Genomic DNA, 12,634 nt, shown 5'->3' with positions numbered 1-12,634 from the left:
GGCCGGGTCAACTGAAAAGGCATGGGCTAGGGTGATTTGGGGAAATTGGGTTGAAATTTTCTATGGTTGACTGGGTTTTAAGTGTTGGGTTTTATTTGTCCTGATTTCTTACCATAAATAGGTTTTCCTCTTAGGAAAAGGTTTTGGATTGAATAATCCTTTTTCTGGTAGGAAAAGGTTTAGGACTCTATAAATAGAGACATGTTCCTTCTAACTTAATCAGCATTCACAATGTAGTCTTAAGGGTTTTGAGAGTTTTGGTTAGAGGGAGAATTTGTGGGTCACAAGCTTGATATGTTATCACTTGTGTGAACCTCCCATGTATTCCGAGTGAATTGGTTGAGGTTGCTTCTCTCTGTATTTTGTACTCTCATATTTATAGTGGATTGCTCATCTCCTTTGTGGACGTAGGTCGATTGACCGAACAACGTTAAATCTTTGTGTCTTTTGGTATATTTCTCGTTGTCTTCTTACTCGTAGTCTTTTGAGGTTTGCTTTGCTAGCTTCCGTATTTACACCTGCTTATTTCCGGTCCTAACATTAAGTTAAATCTTTGGGCCTGAGATTTGGCAAGACCCGGGTGCTAAAAGAAAATTACAAAGGCCCACATTCGGTCTTGGCATAGCCAAGTGAAACTAAATCAGCCAAATTGAGTTGAAATCGGCTAAAATTAGATGAGATGAGTTAGTATAATTAACTAATGGGCATCTTAATTTTAACAAAACAAAAATAAAAAATTAAATCATTAATTTAATTACAAACTAGTGATTCAAAACAAAAATAAAATCATAAATTAAAATAAACCAATTTAATAAATTATCTACTAAAATCTTTTGAGATGATTTTTTGAAATGTATATAAAATGTGCTAATTGCATATAAAATTACGTAAATCATATATTTCGTAAAAATTATAAAAGTAAACCATTTTATTTTGTGTAAATTTTTTAACTTCATAAATCTATTTATTTCAAATAGTTTAGAATTTGAGAAGCTCGTTAATTGATTTACATCGGGAGAGGTCAAAATTGGGTGTCAACGGTCCCTTTTTTGACTCGGACTGATGCAAGAAGTTCAAGAAAAATGAAATTGACCAATTCGATTTTGACCGACCACAAATTAATTTTTCTGACAATATTTGGTATGGACTTTAGGAATTATGGCCGAGCCCTGGAAATGGGTATCCTACATATCTCAGGTTGTATGAGAATTCAAACCACTTGTAGTTCTACATGCTTGATTTAGCGCACGACTTGAAAGAATTCAAGGGTCATTTCGATACCAAATTATGAAGGGACCGAAATGCTCAGGAATAAGATTTAAGAGTGAATGTTGGAATACAGCCGAGTTTTCATCACCGAGCTCGCCTACATATACTTATAGCTTAGGAATCATGCTATTTGTAGTTCGACTCGATCGGTTGAAAAGGAAATCTATTATGCTAGATAACCTTTGGCTCTGGACAAGTGGCAAAATTAAACGAATATGAAAAGGAGGCTTGTAACCTCTTAGCCGTGAATGTGGCGCTTCACACCCATAATTAAGAGTTTACACGGATATAATTTTCAGGGCTCTTGGCGCATTATCACTCAGATTGGAAGCTTGCTTCCGACAGATATCAAGGTTTCCCGGATGCGAAACCAAAACTGACAAAACCCAAAGAAAAAACCACATGCCTTGCGATAGGGGTTTGGTTTGATTGTGGTGGAAGTCACTCCTCTGCTCGCGTCCTAAGACTTTTACAATCCTCTCTGGACTATGTCCCAGTTCGCTGCTTAAAAAAATTTCCACGTTGTGCTGCATCCATTTTGATGTCGTCCGCACCTGTGGTATCTTTTAGAGAATTCATCCTTTCGAATGCTCTAAAAAAAGATTGAGATAAAACTCGTCAGCATAAAAATGCAATTAATATGGGAGACAGTGTCTTTTACCATGTCGACACTTAATTGTTCTCCTCGACATTTGACGCCAACTCGATTGGTTTGACGTAAAGCAAATAAAGCTTATGTCTTGTGTTGGCAATATAATCTTCAATGTATTCTTCATTTGATGTCAACATAAATGAAAGTTGATGAGGTGTGCTAGTATTTCTCTTGATGTCGTCTTATATGCTCTTCTTGATGTTTACTTTTATCAAAATAAAAGAATGCAGTTGATGCCGATGGATAAATATTTCTCTTGGGATGCACGATTTCCTTTTCTGGCAGTGCATGACTTCTTGCGGGGCATTAATATTTTCCCGCAATGCATAAATTTCTGCGAGGTATGAAATATTCTCACGATGCATAACTTTTTTACGAGGCATGAAATCCTCTCGCGATGCATAAATTTCAATGAGGCATGGAATCTTCTCGTGGTGCATAAATTTCTGCGAGGTATGAAATCTTCTCGCGATGCAAAAATTTCTGCGAGGTATGAAATCTTCTCACGAGGTATGAAATCTTCTCGTGATGCATAAATTTCAAAAAGGCATGGAATCTTCTTGTGATGCATAAATTTCTGCGAGATATAAAATCTTCTCGCGATGCATAATATTCTACGAGGTATGAAATCTTCTCGTGAGGTATGAAATCTTCTCGCAATGCATAAATTTATGCGAGGTATGAAATCTTCTCGCGATGCTTGAATATTAACTCGCGATGCATGAATATTGACTTGTGATTCATGATTTTCCGGATTCATGGATATTGACTCGCGATGCATGATCTTTCGCGATGCATGGATATTGACTCGCGATGCATGGATATTTACTAGCGATGTATGATCTTCCGCAGGACATGAATATCTTCCTGTGATGCACAGATATTAACTCTTGATGTCATCCTTGGTACTAAATGAAAATAGTGCTTCAATCGAGCAACATAATGATCTTCTGGTTTCTTTCTGGATAATCATGATGATAACGGTAAAAAGACTACTTCCAGATTGTATATCGTCTTGATCGACAATAAAATAACTGACCCCTCTGGGTTATGCATAATATCATATCCGACATTATGGTGCAAATGACGTCCTTTACGGAAACCGAAACTCTTTTTGATATTTCGCTTGATTCACCTTCGAATCTAGCTGGACGTTCTTTATAAATTTCATGTTGTTGGAAATTGATTGAAATAAAAAATTCATATTCCCAAGTCTCCGACATAAGCGATATATAATGATTCCTGCTTCTAGGAAAACTATTGATTTTTGGATAGTTTTTTTCCTCCTTTGACTTCTCCATATTCATCCATCGGAAGAATTTGCTGATTTCATAGCAAAGCTATAAACCTGCATCCACATAATAATTGTTAGTTTTAAAAATGAATTGATCTGTGTCGATTTCTTCAGTTGTCTGCTCCTTCTCCTGCTATCTATAGTTGATTTCTCGATCTCCCGACTCTTGATAGATAAGACAAAATATTTTATGCCAAAACAAATAAAACGTAAAAGGAAAAATTTAAGAGAAATAAATTTTCAAGAAATAGTATATGAAAAAGGTCACTGCTAAGTCATATCATATCAGGCTTAACAAACTTCTTTGAGTCTGAAGCTTGGAGGTTTATCTGATTATTCATTGGGGAGTTTTTGGAGTCACTCCGGACTTGTAGATAAACCCATGCTAAAATTTTATGGCCATCCTCAAAATTTCTCTCACAGTTAACAGTCTTGCTTATCTTTCCACTGTAACTTAGTAGATCGTGGAATTTTTGAGATATTCTCAAAAATTCTGTCATATCTCAAAAATTATGTCCCAGTTGCAAATCTCGAAATATCTTTAGTCTTGACTTGCTGAGGAAGAATCTTCTTCTCGAGAATTTTCGAGTCCCTCTCAAAAATTCTGTCCCTGTTTCTATTGTAAAGAGGAATAGAAATCTTACGGGAGATATGACCGAACCCTTGTGGCGCCTACGTATCCCGTTGAGGCAGGAATCAGGTCAAACATAGTTCCACCTTAAAGGTTAACAAAAGAGAAATTTACAAAGAAACCGACCGAGGCCGACACAGGCCGCCTACGTATCTCATTCTTGAGAATTCAGGTCGAACGTAGTTCAAATACAATGAAATAATTAAAGGGAATAAATGGGGTGACCGAGACCGACATAGGCCGCCTACGTATCTCATTCTTGAGAATTCAGGTCAGACGTAGTTCGTTACAAGAGGGATAAAATTTAAACTACGCAAATACAAGAAAAATAGAACAATTACAAGTAAATGATAGGAATACAAACTGAAACTTTACACATAATATCTCTTGACAGCATCTGAGTTGATCAGTTTTGGTCACGCGATGCCTTACATCTCCGACAGGACCAAATCACTTCCAGATAATACTTTGCGAACCATGTAAGGACCTTGCCAGTTTGGTGAGAATTTTCCTTTGTACTCGTCTTGATAAGGGAAAATGTGCTTAAGGACCAACTGACCAATTTCAAAAGTTCTAGCTCTGACTCTCTTGTGGAAAGCACGAATCATTCTCTGTCAATATAATTTACCATGCCAAATGACAATCATTATCTTCTCGTCAATCAAAGTTAACTGATCAGTTCTCTTGCTGACCCATTCAGCATTACTCAACTCAGCTTCTTGGATAATTCTCAAAGATGGTATCTCCACTTCAGCCGGTATGACTGCTTTTGTTCCATATACTAGCAAGTATGGGGTAACTCCAGTCGACGAATGGACAGTCGCCCTATAACCCAATAAAGCGTATGGCAACATTTCGTGCCAACCTCGGTAATTGTCAATCATTTTTCTCAGAATCTTCTCGATATTCTTATCGGCGACCTCTACAGCTCCATTCAATTAGGGTCGATAAGAGGTTGAATTCCGGTGCGTGATCTTAATTGCTCACATATATGTCTCATCAAGTGACTATTAAGATTTGCACAATTATCCGTAATGATTGATTCTGTTACCCCGAACCTGCATATCAAATTGTTGCGAACAAAATCAGCCACAACTTTCTTGGTTACCAACTTGTAAGAAGCTGATTCCACCCATTAGGTGAAATAATTAATGGAAACCAAAATAAATATGTGTCCATTAAAAGCGGCTGGCTCTATCGGACAGATGACATCTATACGCCAAGCTACAAACGGCCAAGGTGAGCTCATAGCATTAAGTTTGTGAGGTGGCACTCGGATCAAATCACCGTGCACTTGACATTTATGGCATTTTTGCACAAACTTGCAACAATCGTTCTCCATAGTCATCCAGAAATACCCAGCTCAAAAGATATTTCTTGCCAAAGTAAGCCGATTCATATGCGTACCACAAACTCCAGCATGTATATGTTCAATAAGCTTCGCAACTTCAACAACATCAACACATCTGAGAAGACCCAAATCTGGGGTCCTCCTATAAAGGACTTCTCCACTTAAGAAAAATTTGAGGGCCATACGGGGTATTGACTTTTTCTAGTTTGATGTAGCATCTCCAGGATAAGTTCTGGGCTCCAAATACTTATTTATATCAAAATACCAAGGCAAATCGTCTGGTTCTGCTTCAACATGTGAACAATGGACCGGACGTTCAGTTCTATATCCAACGGATCAATGTAATCTGTATCCGGATGTTCAATCATTGAAATGATGGTGGCGAGAGCATCGGCTAACTCACTCTGTATTCTGGGAGTTTGTCTGAATTCGATCTTACGAAACCTATTGCACAACTTCTGCACATATTGTACGTAAGGTATAATCTTCGGATTCTTCACAGCCCATTCTCCTTGAACTTGATAAATCAACAAGTTTGAATCTCCAATAACTAGCAACTCTTGGACATTCATGACAGTGTCCATTTTCAAACCAAGAACACAAGCTTCATACTCAGCCATGTTGTTTCGTGTAATTAAATCGGAGCTTAGCTGCCATGGGATAGTGCTGACCAGATCCGACACTAAGACCACCCCAATACCTTTCCCTTGGTGATTTGTCGCTCCATCAAAAAATAGTCTCCAACCTGGATATGCTTCAGAAATATCTTTACCCACAAATGACACTTTTTCATCGTGAAAATAAGTCTTGATCGTTCATACTCTTCATCAACGGGATTTTCTTCAAGATGATCAGCCAAAGCATGTGCTTTTATCGCCTTCTGAGTCACATACACAATATCAAACTCACTCAACAACATTTTCCACTTAGCTAATTTTCCGCTCGGCATCGCCTTCTGGAAGATATACTTCAACGGGTCCATTCTGGAAATGAGGTATGTAGTATAAGAAGACAGATAATGTTTAAACTTCTGTGCAAGCCAAGTCAAAGCACAACACGTCCTCTGTAACAAAGTGTAACGAGACTCGTATGGAGTAAACTTCTTGCTTATATAATAGATAGCCTTCTCCTTTTTTCCTGTCTTGTCATGTTGACCAAGTACGTTACGTATCCGAATACACTATCAGAGATGGACAAATACAGCAACAATGGAATCCTTTCTCGCGGAGGAACCAATACCAGCGGATTGGACAAATAGTTCTTGATAGCATCAAAAGCAGTCTGACACTCTTCAGTCCACTTTGTCGTAGCGTCTTTCTTCAACAGCTTGAAGATAGGATCACACACCATAGTTGATTGAGCTATGAATTGACTGATGTATTTCAACCTCCCCAAAAAACTCATCACCGCCTTCTTAGTCCTAGGCGGAGGTAACTCTTAAATCGCCTTAATCTTGGAAGGATCGAGATCAATACCTCTTCTACTGACTATAAATCCCAACAACTTGCCGGTTGGTACTCTAAAAGCACATTTAGGGGGATTCAACTTCAAGTTATACCGACGCAGATGATCAGAGAACTTTTTCAAATGTTTCAAGTGGTCCGAACTCTCGCTGGACTTGATTATAACTTCATTCACATACACCTCAATCTACTTATAAATCATGTCATGAAATATGGTACCACAAGGGGTAATAAAAGGTGTCTATTCTGCGTCTTCTTCGTCCATCAAAATCTAATCATAACCTACATAACAATCCACAAATGACTGTATTTCATGTTTAGCACAATTATCAATCAGAATGTGAATGTTCGGGAATGGAAAATTATCCTTAGGGCTGGCTTTGTTGAGATCTCTGTAGTCGACACAAATGTTGATCTTCCCGTCTTTTTTGGCAACCGGAACAACATTGGCCAACCAAGTCGGGTATTGTGTCACTTCCACCAATCGAGACTCTATATGCTTGGTGATCTCTTCTTTAATCTTTAAACTCAACTCAGGCTTGAATTTCCTAGTTTTTTGCTTCACCGGACTGAACCCTGGATTAATCGGCAATTTGTGAGACACCACATTGGTACTCAACCCTAGCATGTCGCTGACTTCCCAGACGAACACGTTAATGTACTCGGTGAGTAAATGAATTAGGTCTTTTATTTGAGTTTCATTTAAGTGAATGCTGATCTTAACCTCTTTAACGCACTCTAGGTCTCCCAGATTTACCCTTTCCGTTTCCTCTAGATTCGGCTTATGCTGGTTTTCAAACTGCCAAAATTTCTTGGCAATATATTCTGGTTCCTCACTTTCTTCTTCGTAATCATCAACCTCGTCATCACTTGCCTCATTTTGTTCACTTAGCTCATGATATGACACGACATTGGCAAGTTTAAAACTTACATTACTGAAACCATAAACAAACAAAGTTAAGAAAGCAAAGTATAACAAATGAGTAAATAAATAAATTTTAAAATAAAAAAGGCTTTCATTCAAATTGGAAAACGGTGCAAACTTTGTCCATAGCATAGGGTGAAGTTGCCTTTTTAAACATCATGATGGAAATTTAAAAATTCAAACAGTTAAGAAAAATGCAAAATGGTGGGTCTCGGGCCTCTTTAGGACTACCACCAATTTAAATATGCATAAAACAATGCCCTACTACCAAAGAGTTCGAGCGATTAGGATGGGGGTGAAGGTCCAGTTCTGCAGCATCTCTCCTAGCTCAGCATCACGGAATCCTGTCAGCTCAATCTCTTCTTCAATGATAGCATCAATCTCTTCAAAAAGGCCACAAATTCCTTCCCCAAGTTCCTCTTGCTTGGCATATTCACGGACTGGAAAGGATTAATATAGATGAGGGATTGGCTTGGCCAATGCTTGATCCTTCTTCTTCTTTGTCTTCTGATCATCATTTGTGGGGATGTACCCCAAGCCATACCTTGCTCCTTTGACGGAAACTTGAATGGGCTCAACAATTCCTAAGGGATTCCTTCCCAATCTGAAACTTGGTTCTAATCCACTTTGCAACATCACAGGAGCAATCATCTTACACACAGAAGGCATGAGAGGTTCTGGGGCTAAGTCTTCACCGGTGGTATTTACCAACTCCACCATGTAGAAATCAGTACCTCGAGACACTTCATCGATAATCGGCGCCTGTCTGCCAGAATGACTACCTTCGCCATGAATAACTAACTCTTCATTCTTCCAAACGAGTTTCATCATTTGATGCAGGATAGAAGGCGCAGCTCCAGCATGTGAATAAAAGGCCTTCCCAGAAGAATGTTAAGCCGGTATCGATGTCCAAGACTTGAAACTGTGCACTGAATTCAGCTGGACCCATTTGGATGATCAGATTCACCACTCCCAACGTATCTTTCTGTACTCTGTCCAAGGCTTTTACATTGACTTGGTTTTGTTCCAGCTTTCCCAAGTCAAACTTTAGTTGCCTTAATGTTGACAACAGGCAAATGTTCAGACCGGATTCATCGTCTACCAGGATGCGATTTATGACTTTGTCGCGGCATACAACAATGATGTCCAATGCCTTGTTGTGTGACCTCCTTTCAAAAGGCAACTCATCGTCGCAGAAACTACTCCGATGCCCTCGGATGACTTGGTTAATCATAGCGGCCACATTATCGCTGCTTGTGCCAGCGGACACAAACGTATCATGAAAAGCCTTCATCAAAGCCTACCTGTGCGATTGAGAACTCATCAGCAAGGCCCATACAGAAATCTAGGCTGGAGTCCTCTCCAAATGCTTGACAATAGAATAATCTTTCGGCCGTATTCTTCTCCAGCTTATTGGCCTTTTAGCTTGATACTTCTTTTGACCTCCGAGAGCAAGCTCCTCAGGAGTATAACATCTTCTGGATCGGGTCATGCCTTGTGCAACAGCAATCTCAATCACAAATTTTGGTTTAATAAGAGTTTTTGATGGCACCAAGGCAACAACTTTTGCAGGTGTTAGGATCACAAATTCTTTTTTCTCTTTGACGCTTAATGAGGCCACAAGCTTTTCTAGCTCGTCATGCACACAACTGGAGTTATCACCTTAGTCACACATCAATCATCGTATGTCTCTATCATGTTGATATTGACGCCTCCATGATTCGGCAAAGGGTTGGTGTTGAGATTAGGCACGACTGTTTGAATAGAGACCACCTCTTGGTCGATCAGATCTTGATTCTTATGCTTGAGGTTAATACAATCTTCAGTATCATGTCCAACACTGTTGGAATGATAAGCACACCTTTGATCAGGCCAATAGATCTTAGAACTGGTATCCACCGATTTGGGCCTCATTAGATGGATATACCCGGCCGTAGTCAGTCGCTCGTACACCTTTTTTCGTCTTTCAGCGATCGTAGTGAAGTTCCTTGAAGGCTTCTTCTCGAATCTGGGTCGAGGAGGATCATAACTGCCTTGTTGGGGAGGAGGCACCTGTTGATAACTTCTTGTATTTGGACGGGGAACTTGGCTTCTAGGATATGGATTTGTTTGGTAGTTTGGCGATGGAGCTTGATAATTCGGAGGGGGATTTTGGTATAGTGGAGCTTGGACTTGATAAACAAGAGGGGGTTCTCTATAGCTCGACTGCATGTTAGCACAGTTGGAAGCAACACCTTGATAATAAGGAGATGGAATTTGGTAAAGTGGAGGATGATTTTGGTATGTGGGAGATGGATTTTGGTAAATTGGAGGTAGATTTTGGTAAGTGGGATATGGACTTTGGTAAATGGGAGGTGGATTATTTTTCTGACTAACCTGATGAGAGTTTTGAGAAGGTCGAGAACGACCTTGGAGTGGGAGTACTAAGATCTTCTTGGGTTTTTTTTGCCCTCATATGAAACAGCAGCCACGTATTCTCTCTTCTTTTTCAACAACCCTTAAGATCCAGGCGATGTGGCTACACGGGCTATCTTTCCTGATTTTAAACCGTCCTCGATAGTCTCATCAATCTTTACTATCTCGGCAAATTTCACCCCCACGAGCAGCATGATTCTGTCGTAATATTCGGACTCTTGCACCCGCACGAAATCTTCAACGATTTTTTTCCAGACATGGGCGGTTTCACCCTTGCCGCTTCTTTTCTCCACCTATAGGTAAACTCCCTATAGCTCTCGGTTGATTTTTGTTTCTTCTTATCCAAAGAGTATCGATTTGGAACAATTTCTACGTTGTAAGCGAATTGATCGATAAAATCTTTGGCCAATGCATTCCAGCTGGGCTATTGCCTGGTTTCATGCGAGGTGAACCATTTAAGAGCTTCTCCGCACAGGCTTCGGCTGAAGAGACACATCAATAGAGCTTCATCCCTACCAACTCCAACAAGTTGGTGCAGTAGGCTCTCAAAGGAGCCATAGGGTTCCCCACTTCTCCGAAAGTATCAAATTTTAGAATTTTGAACCCTTCTAGAAGGTCCAAATTTGGATGAATACATAAGTCTTCATAACTAATCCCGGGATATCAGGGACACTTTGAAGCTCCTTCATGGCTTTCTTGATCTCTTCTTTTATATTGACCTTTGCCTCTTCCTTTGCCCTCCATTCTCTTTCCTGTTCCTCGTACTGGTCCAGCTCAAAATTGTTCACGTCGTGCTCAGCAGGGATGGGAATTTGGAAAGTGGTTCTTTTAGATAAGGGTGGAGCTACGTAGGGACTCTGGGCATTTTGAGCGGTTTGATAATTCTGTGGGTAAGTCTGAGGATTGGTATTCTAATTTAAGTGGTGGTGGGGTGTTTGGAGATAGAAAGTATTTTGGTTTTGATTTTGTGGTGGTGGAGCGGTTTGATGGTGGGTATTTTGAGGATGGGGTGACATTTGGGGGTGGTTGTTTTGGGGAGTAGGTGGAGTTTGGTAGGATGCGAAAGCATATTGGGGATTTCGGGTAGTCAAATCTATAACCGACGGATTCTGAGCAGGTGTAGATGGTTGGTTCTGTGCTGGATTCATTTGAAGAGGGGAAGTAGATTGGAGCTCTCCCCTCAGCAACGTTAGCAGCAAAACCTGTCTGAGGCAGATCCTGTCTCCTTTGCATTTGAACTCTCATTTCAGCAATTTGCTGCATCAATTGCAGAATCAATTCATTCTGGTTCGCTATGGTGGGTTGAGCCACCATAACGTCGGTAAGACTGACTTCTTCGTTACTGTTTCCCATGACTGTCTTTCTTTCGTCTGAGCTTTGTCTATGGAAGAAATCTGCGGGACCTTTCGATCTAGTGAGATAGGGATGATCTGCCAGCTTTTTATCGACACAGATCAGTTTTAAAGTACCTGAGAAGGAAAATAACTCAAAGGCAGATTTGTCAGTGTAGATTCAGAATACAAAATGGATAATATCACATAGAGAGCAGATAAACATACAAGTTGCTTTGTTTGAGGATATCTTCAACTCACGAGTAAGGACAGAAACACATTTTTTAACAAGCATGAGTTTGCTTGTTTTAGTTTTGACACTGTCTCAGAATGGCTAAATCACGTTGAGCTAAGGTCTTCTTGCATCTGCTCTTTGACGTCAGTTGATATGGTCTTCATATCTTATCGTAACATAAAGGGGGAGAATAAAAAGTTTTTAAAGACAGGGGCCAGGACTTGGAAGGCTGCCTACGTATCTCACAAGGAGAAGTCAGGCCCAACATAGTTCGAGTACAAAAGGGAAATATTTTCATTCATTCATTCGTTGGGATTACAAGGAAATTGAAAAACAACAAAGCTTTAAAGATATGCTAATGACTCCATCTCAGTCACTTTCTTCTCTTCGTCATCCTCATCTTAGCCACGGGGAACGGTCTCAACTTGAATCTTTCCCATGTTGATGAGGGATTCAAGGTCGTGACAAAAGTCGAGACACTTTTTCAATGTTGTGGTCTGTGGTGTGATGATGATAGGTACAACACTTTCGGATTTCGTGTTGAATAGAATATTGCATGTCCACATTCTTGTAGTAATGGGTAAAGAAACCATTCTGAACCAAATCCAAGTAGATTTCCCTCATTGTTTTCTTGAAAGGTGTGAATGAGCAATGAAAGAAACTGGTTCGCTCTGTGACCGGTATGTCAAGACGTGGTTCATCACATGCAAGAATGGCGTCGTCACCCCAAGTGTTAGGAGTACTATCCATACTGAATAAATAGCGGACTGCGTTTTTGAACCCAATACACTCATCTATTGTATGCCCTTTCTCCCTGGAATGACATTCACATGTCTTGTGGAGATCTCTTAATCCCACTTGGGGGGACGTTTTCTTAACGGGTCTTAGCAGGCCCTTAGACCGATAGTGTAACGACCTGTTTAGTCGTTTTGAGCAGCAGATTTTATTTCTGGAAAAACTGTGTGAGTCGACGGAACCCACGACGGACCGTCATGGGCACGACGGGCCGTCGAGGGGGTCTCGTTCCAAAAGACTTAGACTTCTGAAATTTGGGTACTGAAATCGACT

At 40.1% G+C, this 12,634-nt stretch overlaps 1 pseudogene; it reads right to left on the bottom strand.

Moving 5' to 3' along the window:
• Positions 1-11,939: 11,939 nt before the first annotated feature.
• The window catches only part of LOC107025787, a 3,490-nt pseudogene continuing 2,795 nt past the window's right edge, over positions 11,940-12,634 (bottom strand).

This window comes from Solanum pennellii, chromosome 7 (assembly GCF_001406875.1).
Source record: "Solanum pennellii chromosome 7, SPENNV200".
NCBI lineage: Eukaryota > Viridiplantae > Streptophyta > Magnoliopsida > Solanales > Solanaceae > Solanum > Solanum pennellii.
Note: the sequence above shows the minus strand (reverse complement) of the source record. Positions and strands in the feature narration are given on the sequence as shown.